The sequence below is a fragment of the Trichechus manatus genome, unplaced genomic scaffold (genome assembly GCF_000243295.1).
Source record: "Trichechus manatus latirostris isolate Lorelei unplaced genomic scaffold, TriManLat1.0 scaffold00023, whole genome shotgun sequence".
Classification (NCBI taxonomy): Eukaryota; Metazoa; Chordata; class Mammalia; order Sirenia; family Trichechidae; genus Trichechus; species Trichechus manatus.
In genome coordinates, this window is record NW_004443959.1 from 8,645,059 (window position 1) to 8,666,457 (window position 21,399).

A 21,399-nucleotide genomic window follows, 5' to 3' on the forward strand; every position below is an offset into this window, starting at 1 on the left:
AAGGAAGGAAGGTAGGAAGGAAGAAAGGAAGGGAGGGAGGGAGGAGGAAGTAGGCCACAGCATGGAGCGGAAATCCCCTCCCTATCTTGATCCATCATCCTTTTCCACTCCCAGGAGGAAAGAGGAATAGATTGAAATGCCCTAAATGAGGCTAGGGGCAGGGGTGTGTGGGGGACAAAAAGGGAAAATCCCCAAGAGAATATTCTTTTCCTTTGTAGAAACCGCTAACGCAGTAGAGACAAGAATGTGTGGGTGGCTCCCCCTGCACACTTTGTGTCTCTGCAAATACCGGCTCATCCTGTGGCATGCTCACCTCAGCTGCCCAATGAACTCCTACTCACCCATCAAGGCCCAACTCAAATGTTACCTCCTCAGGGATGCATTTCCCAGCCACCCTCCCCTACAACTGCTCTTTCCTTTGCATCCCAATAGCACTTTCTACATATTCTGTTATGGTGTCAATTTTATTATGTCATTTATTCATCTTTCTCCCTCATTAGACTCTGAGCTCCTTGAGGAAAGAGAGAATCTCATTAACCCCAGTAGAATTTGCCAAGCATGCTCTAGCTCAGGGCCTTTGCACCTACTGTTCCTGCTAACCGGAAGTGTTCTTCCTTCCCCTTAGTATCTGCACCCGCACCCCCATCCCCATGTTCATGTCTTTGCATAAGAGTCTCCTTGGAGAAACCTTCTCCAAGGAACCCAGCTCAAATAACATCCACCCTCCTGTTCTAGTCGCTTACCTGCCCCTTTTCATAGCATTTCCTGCTACTTGGCACTATATTAGCTTTATGTATTCATTGGCCGCCTCCTTCTGTTCACCACTACATCCCCGCAGCGGCCAGAGCAGAGCCTGGTACACAATTAGCATTCAAAAAACATGTTTGATTTGAAGGTTGTGTATTTCCAGGACCTAGCACAGTGCCTGAATGAATGAACCAATGAATGAGCGAGTAAGTTTCTTGGCAGTTCGAAGCCACCCAGCGGCTCCCCTGGAGAAAGACCTGTCTATCTGCCCTGGTAAGGATTATAGCCAGGAAGATTCTACGGGGCAGTTCTACTCTGTCACATGGGGTCGCTATGAGTTGGAATCAACTCAATGACACCTAAGGACAACAACCACATTACCCCTCTGGTGGTAACGTTGTACGACTCTCCCAGTGTTAGAGATGCTGGAAGGGAACATCAGCTATTAGAAGGGTGAAGCGCTCTCGCGCTCATATTTGAAGTTCCAGGGAGGTACACTCTGTAATTCAGATTTGGTAATCTGGACATCTCCATTGATGGCAGCACCAGGGAACAGAAACAGCTCAGTGGAGTTGAGGATCTGGGGTGTGTCAGACTCTGGGGCCCAGTCACCAGATTGGTGCCAATCCCCCGTGAACACACCTGCAGTGTATGTTCCCCACTCAGGGGGCTTACTGTGACTTTCCAGCTCTGATTTCTACCTTGACCAGGGCAGACTCTCCATCACGGAGCCAAGGTCACTATCACTTGAACCTTCTGGGGAGGAGCTCTCTGAGTTGTTTCTCCGGTGGAGGAAGGTAGGTTAGTCAAACGGATATAAACGAGCCCCCGGGGGAGGGGACAGGAAAGGAAATCCCTTGGAGAATTACCCTCTCCCTTAAGGGACCCGCTAATGCAGAAGGATAAGGAAACTTGAAGGCAGGGCCAACAAACAAGGCCATATGATTTTTCTTAAAGCAAAACCGCCGCGTATATCTATCCCTATGTGAGCTCTACATGGAGCAGAGGGGTGGAGGGTGCTGGATGGCAGGTGAGGAGTAGGGCCACACAGCCACCTGGGTGAGGGGTGGGGCCTGAGCCACCCAGGTCAGAATCCAGGTACGAGCCCTGTAACAGAGCCTTGTAACAGAGCCCAAGGCTTCCTCTGCCTCCACCCGCCTGGAGCTTTCACATTTGCTGAGAAGGCGAACACGGGGCTTTCGGTGGCAACACCAAAAACTCCAGGCTGGACTATGAAGTCTCTGAATTCACCCCCTCACTCACACCCGCAAATCTTTCCAAGTGCCCCTTCTGTGCCAGGCGTGGAACCACCTCGATGAAAGAGACACAGTCACTGTCCCCGAGGTGCCCGTGGTGGGGAAAGCAGCAGGCACATACATCCCAGTGGGGCCAGGGGATGAGCATGGACAGACTTACGTGCACCCAGGAAAGCCGGGCACCCCAGTGGGGTGGGTCTCCCGCACCTCCTTATGCACCCCATTGGACTGTTCGACAGAAGTGGCATCCCAGCCAGGATTTAAAGCCTCCAAAGCTCACCAGGTGGCGAACAGTGTGTGCCAAGGCGTGGAGCCAGGGAGGGCACCATGTCCTGCAGCACTCACAACCCACCCGACGACGAGAGGACAGTGTGTAACACACAGGGTGTCCCTCCCACAAGCCATCCAAGGCCAGGCCCATTAGCACCTACCTAGCATGACTGTGGGGCCCTTGTGGCTCAGTAGTTAAGAGCCACAGCTGCTAACCAAAGGTTTGAATCCACCAGCCGCTCCTTGGAAACCCCATGGGGGCAGTTCTACTCTGTCCTACAGGGAATTAACTCGACGGCAAGGGTTTTTTTTTTTTTTTTTAAGTGTGACTGTAGGAGCCCTGGTGGAGCAATGGTTCGAACCTGAGCATTGGCTCTGCAGCGGAAAGACCTGCTTCCATGAAGATTACAGCCTAGGAAACCCTATGGGGCAGTTGTACTCTGTCACGTGGGGTTGCTATGAGTTGAAACTTGACTCAATGGCACCTAACAACAACAGCATCACTGTAGAAGAGTGTCAAGCATCCTGATTGCAACCCAGAGATGGTCAGGGACAGAACTATGAGAATGTCTCTAACCCACCCCACCCAGCACCAAAGAGTGCATGCAGACTGCTTGCAGCGACATAAAAACACCCACAATGAATTAACTAATTGAGTGCTCAAAAAGCAAAGAAACACACCAAACCCAGCGCTGGCGAGTTGATTCCAACTCCTAGAAACCCTATAGGACAGAGTAGGATTGCCCCATAGGGTTTCCAAGGAGTGGCTGCTGGATTCCAACGGCCGACCTTTTGATTAGCAGCCGGAGTTCTTAACCACTGTACCACCAGCGCTCCATTGAGGGCTTAGGGACTCTATTATTGCTTACTTGTACAATAAAAATGCAAAGTTTCAAGCAAATAAATATCTGAATTACCCAGCCTCTTACTCTCTGGGATCCAGAGCATACCACAAAGTAATTGCTCTTTTAAAGGAATTTTAAGGCACTCACAGTGTACTGGAAATTGCTGACTCAAGACAGGAGATTCCAGAGACACCCCCATCAGTCCCTGCATAGACCTGACCCGCCATGCAGTCAGCCCTATGGGGACAGAGCCCAAGGGGCTGCTCATTCCAGTCAGAAGTCCCTCCACCCCAGCTCGGCTGTGCTCATTACGTGTGGCGATTCACACAAACCCCCTCACATTTTGGAATAATTCCTCCTGGCTACTTGTGCTGGTCTGTGCAATGACTCAAGTACTAAGCCAAGTCTGTGTGGGAAAGATCAACACGCAATGCAGAATTAAGCCTGCAATTCCACTCTGATGCTCCTGGCCAGGATGTAACAGCCCTTCCCCCAAAGGACAACATCCTCACCCGAGCTGGGGCCTGCTCTGCTTTCCCAGTAACTAACTCCACCCTGGCGGGCAGCCAGCCCCCAACACACCCACCTGCACCCCGCCCCACCTCTCCTGCGAGGGGACATGGCTGCGACCGGCAGCTCTCCTGAGCGTGCTGAGCGGAGCCCTGGACAGGGCTACACTAGGATTCCTGGTCTCAGTGCCCCTGGCCAAGCTCTGTTTGCTCCTCTGTAAAACGGGGCAGAAATACCAGCTTTTGGTGGTTGGGGGCGGGGGAGGCTGCAGAAAAGATTCTGCAGCATGCACTGGGCAGCAGGCACGCAGCAAATGTTACAACCAAACTCCACTGCCCAGCCTGGGTCTCCTCCCGGCCTTCCCCCTCTCTAGCCATATGGCTGCCATTACGTTCTCTGGGCCTCAGTTTCTTTACCTGTAAAATGGGAATAATGATCCTCCCTGTTGACTTTAGAGTGTAGCTATGAGGATAAAGGGAAAGGAAGGCTATCAAAGGACTTAGATACATTTAAAGCATGGTGGCACAAACAGTTTGCACTCGACTGCCAACCTGAAGGTCGGTGGTTCAACCCCACCCAGTGGCACCGTGGAAGAAAGGCCTGATGATCTGCTTCCGTAAGGTTTACAGCCAAGAAAACCCTATGGAACAGTTCTATTCTGCAGACGTGGGATTACCATGAGTTGGAATCGACTCGATGGCAACAGGTTATTATCAAAGCTTTTATAATAAAAGAAATGCTGGACACTGTTAATGAGCTTAATCACAATATTTAACAGGACCAGGCTGGGAAGGCGAAGTTTGCAGTCTGAGCTCAATGGAGTTCCCCGAACTTTTTTGCAAACTCTTTTGGATTGGCATGCCCAGCACAGCAGTATTAAAAACCTCCTCCTCACGCCCTGGGTGGGCAGAGAGCCTGGTATGCCAGTGGCGCAGACACATACAGCTGGAGGCGGGATCAGTGAAATTCCAACTACAGAAACGGGTTTGGTTTTTATTATTTAGGGATAAAATGAGAAAAGGATGGAAGAAACTCAGTTGTGGAACAACAAGGCAGAGCCTATAGCCAGCTCACAGTGCCTGAGGCACATGTCCGGCTCAGCCCTGGGGAACAGCAAAAGGTTCCGGGAATCAGAGGTCCTTTACAACATTTCCTGGACACTGGACACCACACGCCTCCTTCCCCCTTGGGGGTGAGGGGATGTGATGCCTCAGGGAAATGAAAGCCTCTTCTCTAATGGCAATATGTCTTCTGAGGAGTGTGTGGTTTCTAACACTTAAAGAGTACATGGAATTCTGTCTACATTACACAGGTCAAATTTTCTGAAAGAACAGGGAATTTTGCAGACGCTGAAAGAGAAGTTCTGGAACTTGCTCAGAGTACCCCCCACCCCCACAATTTTGAGGAGAGCTGACAGGTCAGATCTGTGCACTGACAGAGCTGTTCCCGGTCGGCCTCTCTCTTACACCCATACACACACACACACATACACAACCACTGCCTCCTTCCTCAGCACCATTGTGTGGATAAGGCTTAGGGCCTCTGGTCCCTCACCCTTGACCGCTGAAGGCCTCAACCCATTTTCCAGCTCCCAGAGGGCGAAACCTTGACTTTTGGAGGGAGGGAGGCGGAGCTCTCGGAGGGAAGGACATTTCAACACATCAGGGTAAGGAATGACAAGGATATCACCCCTGGGGATTTTCTATTCTTAGAGAAAATAATCATGGGTAGTGTTTTTCATTCATTCACTCATTCAGAGATGTTTTACACACTTAGTAAATTCACACAGCTATTTATGCACCAGGATCTGAAGATATAAAAAGAGCCCACCCTGGGAGTGTGAAGAAAGGCTCCCTGTGGCTGAGTCCTGCTGGGGCAGGACCTGGGCACAGCAAAATGTTCACCAAGTGGAGAAGGGGCAGAAGGGGGCGTTCCAGGAAGAATACACAGAGTGTGGGAAGGCGTGAGGGGATGCCAGTGTCGGTGTGTCTAGAGAAGGGCTGGTTTGGGGGACTGAAACAATGGGAGGGACATGGCTGAGGAGATGGGCCTCAGACATCGTGGGGTGGAGGGAGCTCCTGAAAGCATCTATGCTTCAGTGATTGATAGACCCAAACTTCCAGGGAAACCACCACCAGCAAGTACTTTGTTCCTGCTACACGGCTCTGGGCCTGTCGCCCATCCAGTCACCTTTGTGGGCAACAGATGGACTAACAATATAGAACCCATTGGAGACGGAGAATGAGTCCCTGGGTGGCGCAAATGGTTAAGCACTTGGCTACTAACTGAAAGGTTGTTGGTTCGAACCTACCCAGAAGCGCCTTGGAAGAAAGGTCTGGCGATCTGTTTCCAAAAGGTCACAGCCATGAAAACCCTATGGAGCGTAGTTCTACTCTGAAACACATGGGGTCACCATGAGTTGAAACTGACTCAACGGCAACTGGTTAGGTTTTGGTTTTAGGGGTGGGGAGGAGAGACAGGTAGGGGAAAGAAGAGAAAATGCCATGAAACCTTAGGAATTCAGGCTACATGAAGGGCTGTTCAGATTTGTAAAGCCTGAGTCAAAACATACCTGAAAAGAAGCCTTTGAATCGTTGTTCAGGTAAAAGGAAATGATGAAAACAACGGAGTACCGTGGAGTAAAGATGTGGGTGTCTTCCATGAACAGATAAGAGTTACTTGCTATTAGCACACTCGTTCTTCTCAGCTTCAGAATGGAGCCAGAGGGGCCTTGGTTGACACCTTAGAAAAACCATACCACTTGACAGGTTTTAGTTTCCTCATCTATAAAATACAGGTTTGGACAGTGTGTTATTTGAGACACTTTCTAGCTCAAAAAAAATGTCTTTAGTCTGTGGAGGCTTCTGAAGTACCTGAGATGTGTGCTCACTTAAATAGGAATTAATGTTCCTCTCCCTGGGATCTTGTTTGGCAGATCTATTTGCTTAGCTCTTTCCCAGTAGAGGGTAAAAAGTTAAATTTCTGCCAGGTTCCTGATTGAATGATGACTAAATTCTCAATTCATAGGCCCCAAATGAGCAATTGCCGAATGCTGAATTCCGGTGCCCCAAATGAATGAGGTTTGGCCACATTCTAATATACCCTGAGTAGAAGTGTCAGTGTAAATGTTAGACTTTAGAGGTGTTTCCAAGACACGCTTGGCCTCCCCGGGGCTTGGGGACAAATCGCTCCTGTGTGCAGGGTGAGGTTCACTTGTGGACGCGCTCCCTCACACGGTGGGCAGCGAGGGCCCCAGCTGAAGGTCCACCTCGTATCCACCTACGGCTCAGCACACAAGTCCAAAAACTTTCTGCTGCTGTTGTTTTAAACTTCAAAGAAAACCTCTGGTGAATCACCTCATGTGCTATCTGATTCACATTTAATGTCTTTGGGGAGAAATAAAAACAGGAAGTCATTCTCAATAAAAACAGCATCAGCTTGGCTGAAATGCCCGTGGGGAAGTGCCAGCTGCCCCTGGTGGACCCAGTGGCTATCATCTTGAGCAGTCATTAGAGAGTGTGTTTATAGTCGGTAGCGGGGACAGCTCATAAAAGCTGTCCTTTGCCATTTTTACTCTTTAAAGAACACCACCAGAAGCCATAGATCGGGGGCAGTGCATAAACCAACATTCAGAAAGCAGTCATCAACCAACATTAACTGAGGAGCTACTAAGTGAAAATCACAGCACTAAGGGCTGGGAGTCTCTCGGTGGTGCAAGTTATTAAGCCCTGGACTACTAACCAAAACGTTGGTGGTTCAAATTCACCCAGAAGTGCCTCACAAAACAGGCATGGCAATCTGCTTGCATAAGGTCACAGCCTTGAAAACCCTGTGGGGCAGTTCTACTCTGCACACACGGGGTCATCATGAGTGGGAATCGACTCGATGGCAACTAACAAGTGTTGAGGATTCACCAAAGTATAAGGTGTGTCCTCAAAGTGTTTACAATTTAGTTAGGAGGCCAAGACATGAGCTCATTCTTTCCTTCCCCATCACACAGTTCTTACTCTGAGCCAGGTGCTGTGCTTGAGTGCTGGGTGGGAGAGGGGAGGAAAGAAGAAGAGAGAGCAAAGGAAGGCAGCATTCCAGACTGAGCTAACAGGCCCTTGTTCTCCAAGCTTTCAGGCTGGGGCCTAGGTCATTTCCTGACTCTTTCCCCCAAGGACATAGACCTGGGTCCCATCTACCCAGAGCACTGCTGGGAATAATTTCATAACCAATTAGTATAATGTCTGAAACACAGGAAGTACGCAAACATTGTTTGATGAGAGGAAGGAAGAAAGTCAGGAAGGGAGGGACAGAGAAGATCCCCTGAAGTGGACACTCCTTCGAGACAACCTCTAACTCTTCCATGGATCCAGCCGTTTAACAGTTGGTCTCTGGCCCCATGGGGCACTGTCTGGTGTACCCTGTGACCCCACCCAGAGTCTGCATTTTCCATCAGAGACTTTCTGGCCCAGATAGTCTCTAAAACCAATTGCCCTTGAGTCGATTCTGACTCATGGCGATCCCTCATGTGTCAGAGTAGAACTGTGCTCCATAGGGTTTTCAATGGCTGATTTTTTGGAAGTAGATTGCCAGGCCTGTCTTCTGAGGTGCCTCTAGATGGACTTAAACCTCCAACCTTTCAGTTAGCAGCCAAGCACATTAACAAGGTCACTGTGAGTTGGAAATGACTCGATGGCACACAGCAACAACAACACCCAAGGACTCTAACTTTGGTGAAAGAGTCAATTTCCTGGAGACCCTCTGAGTCTTAGGAACACCTAACAGAGCAAATACTTGTTAAGCATCTTTTATGTCTAAACTAGAAACGTGCACGTGTGGTCTGACAAGTCCAGGAATATTTCAGGGGCCAATGGGACAGGAAACGTAAAATCTGGGCCGTCCCAGGGAATCTGGGCCATGTGCATGGGACTGTGCTGGATGCCTTGAGAAGTGAAAGAAGGGTCAAGTGTGGACTCCACCTACAGAGGCCTGCAACGCAGACAGGGAAGAGCCCTGAGTAGGCTCTGATCTGGCTTGGAGACCACAGCCCAGGTGCCAACAGGCAGTGAGGTCCTGGGAAAATCATTTGATCATTCATGCATTCATCATGGCATCTTCCTCTCTGTCCCATCCATTGGGCACTGAGCAAAGACTGATTGACAGTTAAGCCACCCTTTCTTTTTACCTCTGCCTTTCATCTCACCAACCAGATGGTAAGCACAGGCTGGTCTCACTCACTTGGTATCGCTGACGTAGCACATTACACAGAAACCCACACCAAGCATATGCTCAGGAGATGTTGATGGGCAGTTAATTCCCTTGCCAGGGGCTTGGTGGTCCTCCAGAGGGCCCTAGACAATGGTTCCATTCCTTCCATTGGTTCCACAGAGAATGAGAATGCCAAGCCAAGTCACGCTTATCCACAGCGGTACAGTATGTGTGTGTGTGTGTGTGTCTGCCCACAGTGCTCGTCTTGCAGGATCTGTCCCTGTCATTGGGGGCTGGAGGGGATGTCCACAGGAAGCGATATTGCAAAATCATCCCACATCACTCTAAAAATAACCCTCAACTTACAACACAGGAAGGACTTTCTATTTCCTGGTGCCCTGCCTCAAAACCACATCGGTTTCCACTTAGAAAGCCATTTGAGGAAAACCAGTGTGGACAGCCCTCTGAAACGCCCACCTTGGATCTGGAGACAAGTCAACACTACTGGCGCAATGAGCCCAACTTCCAGAGGAGAGTTTAGCTGGAGGTAGGTGTTCTCCTGGCCCTTTCTCCTGCAGAACCCTGACTCTCCATGCCCCTCTTAATCTAACATCTTTCAGAAGAATTATGGGTTAAACAGGTCTCTAGAAAGAACAATTATCTCTTAAATGTGTGAGGAGGTTTCACTATTTAAAGGACCCAGATGGTCCCTCATATAGTGTGGTTATGGCTGCACTGAGATGCAGCTTATTATCTATTTTCCTAATTGGGTTAGTGTTGTAAGCGTCACATCCCTGAGTAATGAATGATCCATGCCTCCTGTTAGGGATTGAGTTGCATCCCCCAAAATGTGTATCAACTTGGCTAGGCCATGATTTCCAGTATTGTGCAGTTGTCCACCATTTTGTCATCTGATGTGATTATCCTACGTGTTATAAATCCTAACCTCTATGATGTAAATGAGGCAGAACTCAATCTACAGGATTAGGTTGTATCTTGAGTCAATCTCTTTTGAGACATAAAAGAGAGAAGCAAGCAGAGAGGAGAGGGACCTTATACTGCCAAGAAAGAAGAGCCTGGAGTGGAGCACATCCTTTGGACCCAGGGTCCCTGTGCTGAGAAGTTCCTAGACCAGGGGAAGACTGACGACAAAGACCTTCCCCCAGAACCTACAGAAAGAGAAAGCCTTCCCCCAGGAGCTGATGTCCTGAATTCGGACTTCTAGCCTCCTAGACTGTGAGAGAACAAACTTCTGTTTGTTAAAGCCATCCACTTGTGGTATTTCTGTTATAGCAGTACTAGATAACTAAGACACACCCAACCACCACTGTCTGACCTCATCTCCTACCTGCCCTCATTTGCTCATCCTTTTCAGTCACACTAATCTTCCTGCTGTTCCTTAATACTTCAGCATACTTCCGCTGCAGGCACTTTCACTTCGCACTTGCTGTTCCACACAGATAAACACGAATTCCTCCCTTACCTCCTTCAGGTCTTTGCTCAAGTCACTTCTTTCTGTGAGGCCCTTCGTAACTACCTAAAACTGACCCTCAACACATACCTTCATCCCCTTTTCCTACTTCATTTATTTTCTAATTGATATTTTATTTCTTATCTGTCTCTCCCCAGTAGAACACGAGGTCCTGGGAGCCAGACTTCCTTCTGGTTTGTTCACCACTGGAGGCCCAGAGCCTGGAAGCATGTCTGGCACAGAGAATGTGCTTCATAAATATTTGTTGAGTGAACGAATGCATGATTGCTGGGCCCGGAAAAGGCTGGGGTCTGTGGCCTTAGCCCAAAGCTATGCTTTTTCTCCAGAGCCTTGGGAGTGGGTGGGCAGAGAGGGAGGATGTTGTGAACACACCCTGCTTGTTCATCTCCAAGGGGATGCTGGCACAGAGAGAAAGGATCCTCCCATTTACCATTGCCTGACCCTTCACATCCATGGCCAAGGAAGTTCATGTATCAAAAAGTATCATCTCCAAATCACTGCAGTCCTATTCACCACAGCCAAAAGGTAAAAAAAAAAAAAAAAAACCAACATCCTAAATGCCCATCACCAGATGACTGGATAAACGAAATGTGGTACATACATACAATAGAATACTACTCCGCCATAAAGAGAAATAAAGTCCTGATACATGCCATAACATGCAAGAACCTTGAAAACACAAAGCTGAGTGAAATAAGTCATTCACAAAAGGACAAATATGGTAAGATTCTGTTTATATGAAATACCTAGAACGGCAAGTGTATACAGACCTAAGGGCATTAGTGGTTACCGGTGGTGGACGGGAAGGAGGGGAAAGGGGGACTCACTGCTTCTGTTAAGGGTGGTGGAAAAATCTGGAAATGAATAATGGTGACGGTTGCACAACATAATGAATGTAATTAATGTCACTGAATTGTACATGTAAAAAATGTTGAAATGGCAACTAATTTGTTACATATATTTTTTACCACACATACACACAAATACCACCTGACTCCCAAAGAGTTTCTTATCTCTTGGGGGTGTGTATGTGTGTGCGCGTGTGTGTGTGTGTGTGTGTGTGTGTGTGTGTTGAGTATTTGCCGTGAGGGCGCTGAAATGCCCCCAGAAAGCCTCTGGGTAGAAAGAGACACTATAGACCAACTTGTCCACGCCCTCCTGACACCCTCACCTGCTCCAGCACCCTGAAAGGCAGCTCCCAGCCTCAGCGGGACTGCTCCCCAGCCAGGCTCCCTCCTCACACACCAGTGCCAACCTGCGACCCTCCAGCTTGCGACGCTACAAAGCCAGGCAGTATCTGCGCGGAGGTACGAACAACAAGGTCCAGGCAAGGGAGACAGATATTTTGTTTCCTCTCATCTTCCAGTCCTAGCAGGGCGAGAAGAAGAAAGCCGAACTAGTGAAAACATCCTCCTTATGCAGTTTTGTCTGTTTTCCACGGGTAAAGAGCCCCAAAGTAGAGACCTGCCCACTAACCCAAGCCCTAAGGCAAAGCCCCTGCTGGGCGTCTCCTCCCAGCCCAGCGACTACTTTTACTGGGGCCAGCAGATGATGCAGAGGAAAGGACAAAACGATTGGAGAAACAGCCCTCCCCTCAGGAAGACCAAGCCTGCGGTGCGCCCAGCCAGCTCCAGAACGAGAGAGGCAGGAAAGTCCCACCCTCAGCATGCAGACTTCCCACAGGCCCCAAGGCCAAGCGGAGCCTGAGACTGAGCAAGGATCAGAACCTCCGGGGTCTGGTTCCACGTCCTGTGACTGGACCTAGACATGGCCCTGCAATAGAGGGCCACAGGTCACACACCCAAGGCCCTTCTCTCCTGGCTGCTTCCACCATGCCTTCTGGTGAGGCCACAGAGCTTTGGCAAGCCCCGTGCTAAACACAGAAGCCTGGCTCCCGGCCCGCCACCAGAGGAGGGGAGAGCTCCCACCACCCTGGCCAGAGAAGCCTCCCAGTGACATGCTGGCAACACCCTGGGGGGCATCACCAGCGTCACAGTGCTGGAGCAGAAGGCAGGTGGGCCCAGCGGCCTCTGTGACTGCACACCCGGGTTCAAATCCTGGCAGCATCACCCTGCAGTCACTCTGGGCTGTCGTCCATGTAACTGTGCCCTGATCTATGAGACGGGCTAACACTCCGGGCCTGGCAGGGCTGCTGGGAGCACACAGTGACATCATGTGCATGAAGACCCAGCACAGGGCCTGGCCCACAGGTGGCACCTGACCTCCGGGAGTTCTAGTAAAAACCAAATATTTCCTCCAGCCTCCGGACTTCTGTGTCTCTCAGCTGGCAACAGGGCTTGGCCCCTCATCCTCCCAGCCTCCTCATGGAGGCTGACACTGCCCCCACCATGCCACCCTTGCTCTGTGTAGTGTACACATTAGATGCTGCATATGTGCATGGAATGAAAGATCTGAACCATCATCCAACTTTCAGCTGGAGGTTCAAAACCCATGCGTTAACTGTCAGCGTTTGGTGCCCTGACCATGCTCGGCCTTGATGTCTTTACCTCCAGCTCCGACACAAGCCCTCAGAACGTCCTTGGTGTAAGGCCAGCTCTGAAGGGTCTACTTCTTCCTTCTCTGTTCGTCCCCCAGACTCAGGTTGGTGACCCCTTTTCTGTGAACCTGCAGCATCCTGTACCAGTTGGGTCAAGTTGATCCCAACTCAAGGTGACCCCACGTGTGTCAGAGTAGAACTGTGCTCCATAGGGTTTTCAATGGCTGATTGTTCAGAAGTAGATCGCCAGGACTTTCTTCCAAGGTGCCTCCGTGTGGACTTGAACCTCCAACCTGTTGGTTAGTATCTGAGTGGGTTAACCATTTGCACTACCCAGGGACTTCCCAGCAACCTGTACTTTATTTATAATGAGGTTACTGTGGCTGACATCCCTATATTGCCAAGTGCCTTGTTAAAAGCTTTATATGCATTTATTTGCATTAACCAGTTTAATCCTCACAAAAGCCTTATAAGGCAGGTATAATTATTCTCCCATTTTACAGGCGGGGAAACTGAAGCTTAGAGAAGCTAATTACTTGTTCACGGTTACAAATTTTCCAACTGGCAGAGCCAGGAAGGAACACAGACAGTCTGGCTCCAGAGGCCAGCTCTCAACCTGCCCTGTCCCCGGCCTTTTACGGCTTCTCCATCTATCTCCATCTTTCTCAACAGCTAAAAAAAACCAAACCAAACCCACTGCTGTCAAGTTGATTCTGACTTATAGCGACCCTACAGGACAGAGTAGAACTGCCCTACAGGGTTTCCAAGGAGCAGTTGGTGGATTTGAACTGCCGACCTTTGGGTTAGCAGCTGAGTTCTTCACCACTGCGCCACCAGGGCTCCCTTAAACATCATCTTCTCCCCCGAGAGCCAGTTTTTCTTCCGACTCTACAGCGCATTCCCCAGTTATTTTCTTGTAACGAGCTGTCCTCTTCCTTCACAGCCATGATCAGTTTGCGTTCACTCACTGGAGCGCTCCTGAGTACAGGAACCAAGTTGTCTGCCCACCTCTGAAAATCCAGCACCTCCCCGGAGGGGTCCCCAGCGGGGTGCCCTGCAGAATGAATGGGTGCATCTGCCCCCCGCCCCCAGACTGAGTTCCACAAAGGCAGGAATGTGTCATCTGCATTCTGGGCATCTAGTGTCTGGCCCAGAGCCTGTACACAGCAGGTGCTCAATAAATGTTTGACAAATGAATGCCTCCAAAACACATGACACAGACATTATTAGGAGCAGATTATGTCTTGCTCAGAGTTAACATTCTACCTGTTCCCTAATATAGAATGGTTATATGCCAGTTATGGGATTTAAACTAAGCGCTAGCATTCAAGGCTTGGAGTAGAAAAAAGCCACACGTTTCCCAGTGGAGTTCCCTGTAAGGCCACCATGCTTTTAGACAGCAGCCCATATTTTTAAAAGCCCTTTCAAATCAATGATTTCATTTGCCTTATCTGGCTGTCTGGGATCCCTGCTTTGACAGGCAGGGAAATCAAGGCCCAGACAGGGTCAAGCACCCTCCACAAGGTCACTGAGAAAGCCAGCAATGCAGCCTGCACCAACATGAACTAGGTGCTCTGTGCACAGTCACCAATTGATCATCCAGGCGAGAATTCTACCACTCAGCCACCACCTCCCCCTTCTAGTTAATTAAAGAGGGTTTTTAAGAGGCCCAGCCTGGCAGGGAGACACTATTCTCAACCTCATTTTACAGAGCAGGAAACAGCCTCCAAGGCACTTGCCCAGGCCGTACATTACCAAGAAGCCAGTGAGTCAGTTCCGACTCATGGTGACCCCATGTGTTTCAGGGTTTCCCTGGCTCTGACCTTTTGGAAGCACATTACTAAGTGGGACACCCAAAATGCAAATGCAGAATGCCAACCCCAAAACTAATTCTCTGCTGTTTCAACATGCTCTAGTTAGTTGTGTTGTTAGCTGCTGTTGAGTCGGCCCCTGACTCATGGTGACCCCATGCCCAACAGAACAAAATGCTGCCCAGTTCTGTGCCATCCCCAAGATTAGTTGCTGATCGAACCGTGATCTATAGGGTTTTCACTGGCTGATTTTCAGAAGTAGATCGCCAGGCCTTTCTTCCTAGTCTTAGTCTGGAAGTTCTGCTGAAACCTGTTCAGCATCATAGCAACATGCAAGCCTCCACTGACAGATGGCTGGTGGCAGCACATGAGGCCCACTGGCCGGGAATCGAACCAGGTCTTCCATATGGAAGGTGAGAATTCTACCACTGAACCACCTCCCCCCTCTACTTAATTAAAGAGGGCTTTTAAGGGGCCTGGCGGAGTCCAGTGACAAGCCCCCTCCTTGGATCATGGAGAGCCTTTTGCTTTCCTTGAGGTCAAGCAAGTAAGGTCACTGCCTGCTAGCCCCTTGGCGGCGGCCCTGTCCTCCAGCTGCGCATCCTCCCTCCACACTGCACTCTTTGGAATGCCACAGAGGCCATTTCCAGGGCCTCACCAGGTGAACCTGCCCACAGGTGGGGTCGGCTGTCTAGCTACAAAGCCCCTCATAACTTCCAGCCGCTAGGGAACAGCTCTGTGTGACAAGTATGCTCAGTGGCCAGCCAGCACAGATGAAACCATTTGTAATCCACAAAAACATTTTCTCAAAAAAAAAAAAAAAAAAAAAAGAGAGGCACACCCAGCTTTTATGGAGAAAGCAGTGGAAAGTGGGGAGGGGAGGTTCTGGGTTCCCAGCGGCGTGCCTCGGCTGCTGAGCAGCCTTGCAGCCTCTGCCATTCTCAGTTTCTCCATTTATGAACAAAGCGGGTGGCCTGCATCTTCCCCGCGGCCCTAGCTCCGACCCCAGGATTCCAGCAGGAGGCGGGGCCCGTCATCCCAGGGACTCTGGAGGCCCTGGTCCCAGGCTGCCTGAGAACACTCCATTAACTCGATCTGCAAATTTCCTCCTGGCTCTATCACTAAGCCACAGGGGCTCCCTGGCCACTAGCTTTCCTGTGACAGATAAAGATTACAGCCATTGCTCGAGATGGAATCAAGTAGCAGAAACCATTAGACAGAAATAATTATGTTGAGTTATATCTGGTTGCTCCTGATTTCTGTCTAGCGATTGTCTTGCAAATTGCCATGCCTTTTCCTCTCTAGGAAGGCACAATGCAGAGGCCTGGGTGATTTGCACAACTCTACTGCTCCAACTTCTCCTGCCCGAGGGGGGCGGGCATCAGCATCCCAGCCTACGGGTTACTACGCTGCCCTTCCTTCCGCTGGGCGCTTGGGAAAGAAGAGGCATAAAAGACAAGCACCCCTGAGAGGGGAGCATAGTGACGCGGTCACCCACCCGGGCACCTGCGCAGGACCCCTCCTTCCAGTCCCTCTCACAGGTCCCTTTCTCCGTAGAGTCCTCGCTGACACCCTGCCTCTCCCCCAACCCTTTGCTGGTGACGGGCCTAAGTCACTTCCTTCTCTTAGGGCTGGGTCTCTGGGGATCAACGTGGGCAGAGACACACAGGTCTGACCTGTTCTTGCATTCCCAGTCCCTAGCCCCGGCTGGCCTGGCCCGGAGCAGGAGGGTCAATGCCCCTGCTCAAACCCCAGCCCTGCTATTTCCTAGCTGTGTGACCTTGACAAGTTACTTAACTTCTCTCTGTCTCCATTTTCCCATGAGTAAAATGGAGATGATAATACTACTATCTAGTTCATCAAGTTCTTGAAAAGGTTAAGTAAGTGAATATACAAAAAATGCTTGGTGCATAGGAAGAACTCAATAAATGTCAGCTATTGACATTACTGAAAGGGAGACCCTGGGTGGTGCAAATGGTTAATGCACTCAGCCAGCTGCTAACCGAAAGGCTGGAGGTTCAAGTCTACCCCAGGGCACCTTGGAAGAAAAGTCTGGTGATTACTTTTGAAAAAAGAGCCATTGAAAACCCTATGGAGCTTAATCTCTAGAGCAGTATATTTCCAATGGTGGTTCAGAAAAGCAACGTCTTATTTCTGACTTCATATGCATCGTCAAATGATGATAATGAAAACGTATGTCATACTCCCACAGCAGCAGCAGAATGAAAGTAAAGATATTCAACAATCAAAAGGAAAGAAAACCCTGTGGATCACAGTTCTCTGACATGCATGGGGTTGCCATGAGTTGGGGTCAACTTGGCAGCAACTGTTTTTTCCTTTTAAATATTTTATTGTGTTTTAGGTGAAAGTTTACACAGCAAATTAGGTTCCCCTCTAACAATTTTTATACAAATTGTTCCATGCCATTGGTTACAATGTTTACAATGTGTCGGCATTCTCGTTATTTCCATTCTGTTTGTTCTGTTTCCATTGATCTAGCCTCCCTTCCCCTTCTTGCTTCCTCATCTTTGCTTTTGGGTAAATGTTGAGCATTTGGTCTCATATAGTTAATTGTTTCAGGGAGCACATTACTCACGGGTGATATTGTTTGTTTTATAAACCAATCTATTATTTGGCTGAAAGGTGACCTGCAGGAATAGCTTCAGTTCCAAGCTCAAAGGGTATTGTAGGGTGGTAGTCTTGGGGATTCCCCTAGTCTCTACCAGTCCAGTAGGTCTGGCCTTTTTTAGGAATTTGAGTTTTGTTCTACATTTTTCTCCCATTATATCTAGGACCTTCTATTGTGTCCCCAGTCAGAATGGTCGGTAGTGGTAGCTGGGCACCATCTAGTTCTTCTGGTCTTAGGTTAGAAGACGCTGTGGTTTGTGTGGGCTATTAGTCCCCTGGTCTAGTTTCTTCTTTGAGCCTTTGATTTCCTTCATTCTCTTTTGCTCCATACGAGTAGAAACCAATAGCTGTATCTTAGATGGCCATGTGCAAGCTTTTAAGACCCCAGATGCCACTCACCAAAGTAAGATGTAGAACGTTATCTTTGTGAACTACATTATGCCAGCTGACTAAGTTGTCCCCTGAAATGATGGTCCGAAGCCTTTTCACCCAGTAAACCAATCCCATGAGTTGTTTGGATAAGTCTAGGAAGCCTCTGTAACTGTACCCCCATGTGGTTTGTTATACATGTGGATATGTAAGCAGCACATACAAACACGTATATACATATGTCTACAGATACGCCTGTATGTGTCGGCATCTGTTTTTTTATTACTGAAAGGCAGGGGGAGGCCTCGGGCACTTGCTTGTGAGGGTCTAAGCCTAAGTCCTTCTAGCCTGTCTATCCCAGAGAAGGCAGAGAGCAAGACCGCAGGAGCCAAGGAGATAGACCCTGGAGCTACATCCAGTCCACACATAGGCCTCAGCTCTTGTCACCCTCACAGATGGGAAGGGATGAGAGAGTGCAGACTTGGCAGACCACAAGAACCTGGCAGCTTAAACCTGGGGGCATGGTCTCCCCAAGACTGTGTTGGGGGCCTAGTTGCAGAGCTCCCGGGAGAGTCCCGCCCCCATCCCAGATACTCTCTCAGTACACACACTGAGTGCCCAACATGTGGGCCAGGTGCAGGGGCACCGTCCCCACTTTGCTGGAGCCCACTGAGATGCATGCCGGATGTCGGGGGCAGTGGGGGCAGGTAGACACAAGCTCTCAGGGTCCCTCTGTTGTTCAGGGGTTGCAGCCAGAGGGAAGATGTGCAAAGCAGAAAGAGCTGGGTAAAGACATAGGGGGTCACTGGGAAGCGGGGCGGCCAGTTGTCGGGGGGAGCCCAGTCCCTCAGAATATACGCACGCGGTCCTCACAGAGAACTCCCAGCTCGTTCCTGGAGCAGCCCTGACTGCCGGCATGTAGTTGTGGGGCCAGTTCCTCCTTTGGCGCCCAGGCCCAGAGGAGGTCAACACCCGTGTTCCTAGCGGGCCACTCCCGGGGACAGGCAGTCAGAAAATCACCACCTTCCAGCACGCAGCCTCCCCTCATGCCTGCGTGGACTTCACGGCATTTACTCTGAAATCTGTGAGAAACCAGAAATCTCCTCTCCGCACTACACTAGGGGTGGATGTGTGCTCGAGAGATGACAAATGATTTTAATAGATCCTGAAACCCAACTTAATTAGGAAGAAAAGTCCCTCAGGGAGAAAAATAGACTGTGGTCCGAAGTCAGAGATGGATGACCTTCGGATTACAGCTTTGGCTGAGGTGACTGTGGTTTTAAAATGAATAATTCTACCATGGCCCCAGGTAATAGGGCTCTTACTCCCAAAATACCTACACAGACCTGTAGAACAATCTCTCTTAGTAGAAGCATTTTCTTCCATTGCGTGACTCAAGAAGCTGAGGTATGGAGGGTTAAACATCCTGCAGACGGTGATCAAAGCCGGGGCCAGGTCCGAGAACACCCAGCAGTCTGTTATCCACTGAATCACCTTATGGAAACCAAGACATCCGAAGGAGACCACCCAGACCGCAGGCTTCACAGAAGGAGGGAGAGGCTGGAAGGCACATCAAATAAGACAATGAACTAAACCCTGGACCCACAGGCGGACGTGGCAAGCCCTCAGAATCAGCTCTCTGGTCATTTGTGGTGCTGGGCACCGGCCAGAGATTGTGCAAAGATCATCTTATTTTAGCTTCTAAGTCCACTCCCATTACCACTGTATTCAGGCTCTTGTCACAAAATACAAGGAACCTACTGTCTCTGACCACTTTGAAAAACTGGCATATTTACTAAAGACGACCACACATATACCCTATGGCCCAGGAATTCAATCCCTTAATATATGTCCAACAGAGATATACAAGTTCACCAAAAAGACATGGGCAAGAATGCTCATAGCTGTGTCATCTGTAATGGCCCCAAACAGGAAAGTATCCAGATGTCCATCTACAACAGAATGGATAAATACATCATGCTATATTCATACAATAGAATACCATAAAGCACTATGCATGAACCTCAACTACAAGATGAGTCTCATGAACATAATGTTGATTGAAAGAAGCCAGACACAAAAGATTACATACTATGTGATTCTATTTACAAACAGAACAAAAGCAGGCAAAAAACAAATCCACGGTGATGGAAACCAAGATGGTGGCTTTCCTTGGTGGGGCGTAATGATTAGAAGGCGCCACAGGAGGGGGTCTGGGAGTTGGTAATGCTCAGTTTCTGGAACTGGCGTTGGTTGTACAGGTGCATTCACCTTGTGAAAATTTACCAAGCTGTACACTTACCATTCATGCACTTTAATGTATGCAAGTTAAACTGTAATAAAAAGTTTACGTTAAACAAACGAATAGAGGCACCTACTGTCATTTCCTTGCACTCCTTGCCCTATCTAATGATCAAAGGGGACAAGATGGTCAGATCAGACCCTAGAAGGGGAAGGAGGAGAAGCAGACCAATCGGATGCTGGACACACGGTCCAAGCCTCCCCTCTGTGCACCTACCTGGGCTGAGGGACCGGGGCAACTATTCCTGTAGCCTATGGACGTCTTTATAAGACCATCCACTCGTGAAACAGTGGAGAGAGACCAGTTTTGAAGTCAGGCTGACCCGTTCAAGCCCTGACCTCACCCAGGCTGGCTAACCACTCTGAGCCTCAGTTTCCTCACCTAAGTCATGGCTTTTACATCTATTCAGGGAGGCTGTCAGAGATGTGAATTTTCACCAAGTGAAGACACCTGTGTAGCCAGCCTCTACTCCTTGCAATATTAGCCATTCATTTACTGGACAGAAATTTATTGAGAAGTTACCACGTGCCCAGGCATTGGGAATACCTGTTGCCTGTTGCTGTAAAGTCCATTGCGGCTCATAGCGACCCTATAGGACAAAGTAGAACTGCCCCATAGGGTTTCCAAGAGGCAGGTAGATTTGAACTGCCGACCTTTTAGTTAGCAACCAAACTCTTTTTCTTTTTTTTTCATTGTACTTTAGATGAAGGTTTACAGAACAAATAGTTTCTCATTAAACAGTTGGTACATATGCTGTGTTATGACAATGGTTAACAACCCCACGACATGTCAACATTGTCGCTCTTCAATCTCGGGTTCCCTATTACCAGCTTTCCTGTCCCCTCCTGCCTTCTAGTCCTTGTCCCTGGACTGTTGTACCCTACGTTAGTCTCATTTTGTTTTATGGGGCAGCTGAACTCTTAACCACTACGCCACCAGGGCACCTCCACTGGGGATACTAGAGGTGAATTAAACAAGCACCCTGCCCTCAACAGGCTTATTTCCCAGCAAAGAGACAGATAGTAACAAGAAACTAATGAAGAAAGTAAGTGTAGAGTGTGACAACTGCTTGGCAAGACTAAACTAATATGATAAAGATTAGTAGCGGGCAAGAAGAGGGGGAGATACTCTAGCTTGGATGCTCAGGAAAGTCCTGAGTAGGTGGCATGCATGTGAAGGAAGGAACAGACTTATGAAGAGGGCTCCAGGCAGAGGAACAGCAAGTGCAAAGGCCCTGAGGTAGCAGTGCGTTTGGCATGTTGAAGGCACACCCAGAAGGTGGGCGTGGCCAAAGCATAGCAAACAAGGTCGGGAGGGGAGGGGTAAGAGATGAGGTCAGAGGTGAGCAGGGGCTTGGAGGCTGGGGTAAAGAGTATGCATTTTATTTTAGGCACAATTGTCACAGGAGAACATTGAAAATCAGTGCTACAAAAATACCAGCCACAGGAAAAGGATCCCCCAGGACCCAAGGGCAGA

At 49.2% G+C, this 21,399-nt stretch overlaps 1 protein-coding gene across 3 annotated transcripts in view; it reads right to left on the reverse strand.

Annotated features, from left to right (window-relative positions):
* Positions 1 to 21,399, reverse strand: part of HPCAL1 (hippocalcin like 1) — a 151,567-nt gene that overhangs the window by 22,793 nt on the left and 107,375 nt on the right. Inside the window, exons 1-2 of one of the 3 annotated variants that reach the window (XM_023728261.1) lie at positions 11,562 to 11,952; positions 6,201 to 6,412 (exon numbers count right to left, since the gene is read on the reverse strand). The exons of 1 other annotated variant lie outside the window; for it this stretch is intronic. The gene's annotated coding sequence lies outside the window, so the exon portion shown is untranslated. Of the gene's footprint in view, positions 1 to 6,200; positions 6,413 to 11,487; positions 11,519 to 11,561; positions 11,953 to 21,399 lie in introns of those variants that run through there. One more of the 3 variants, XM_023728262.1, reaches the window with a different exon arrangement.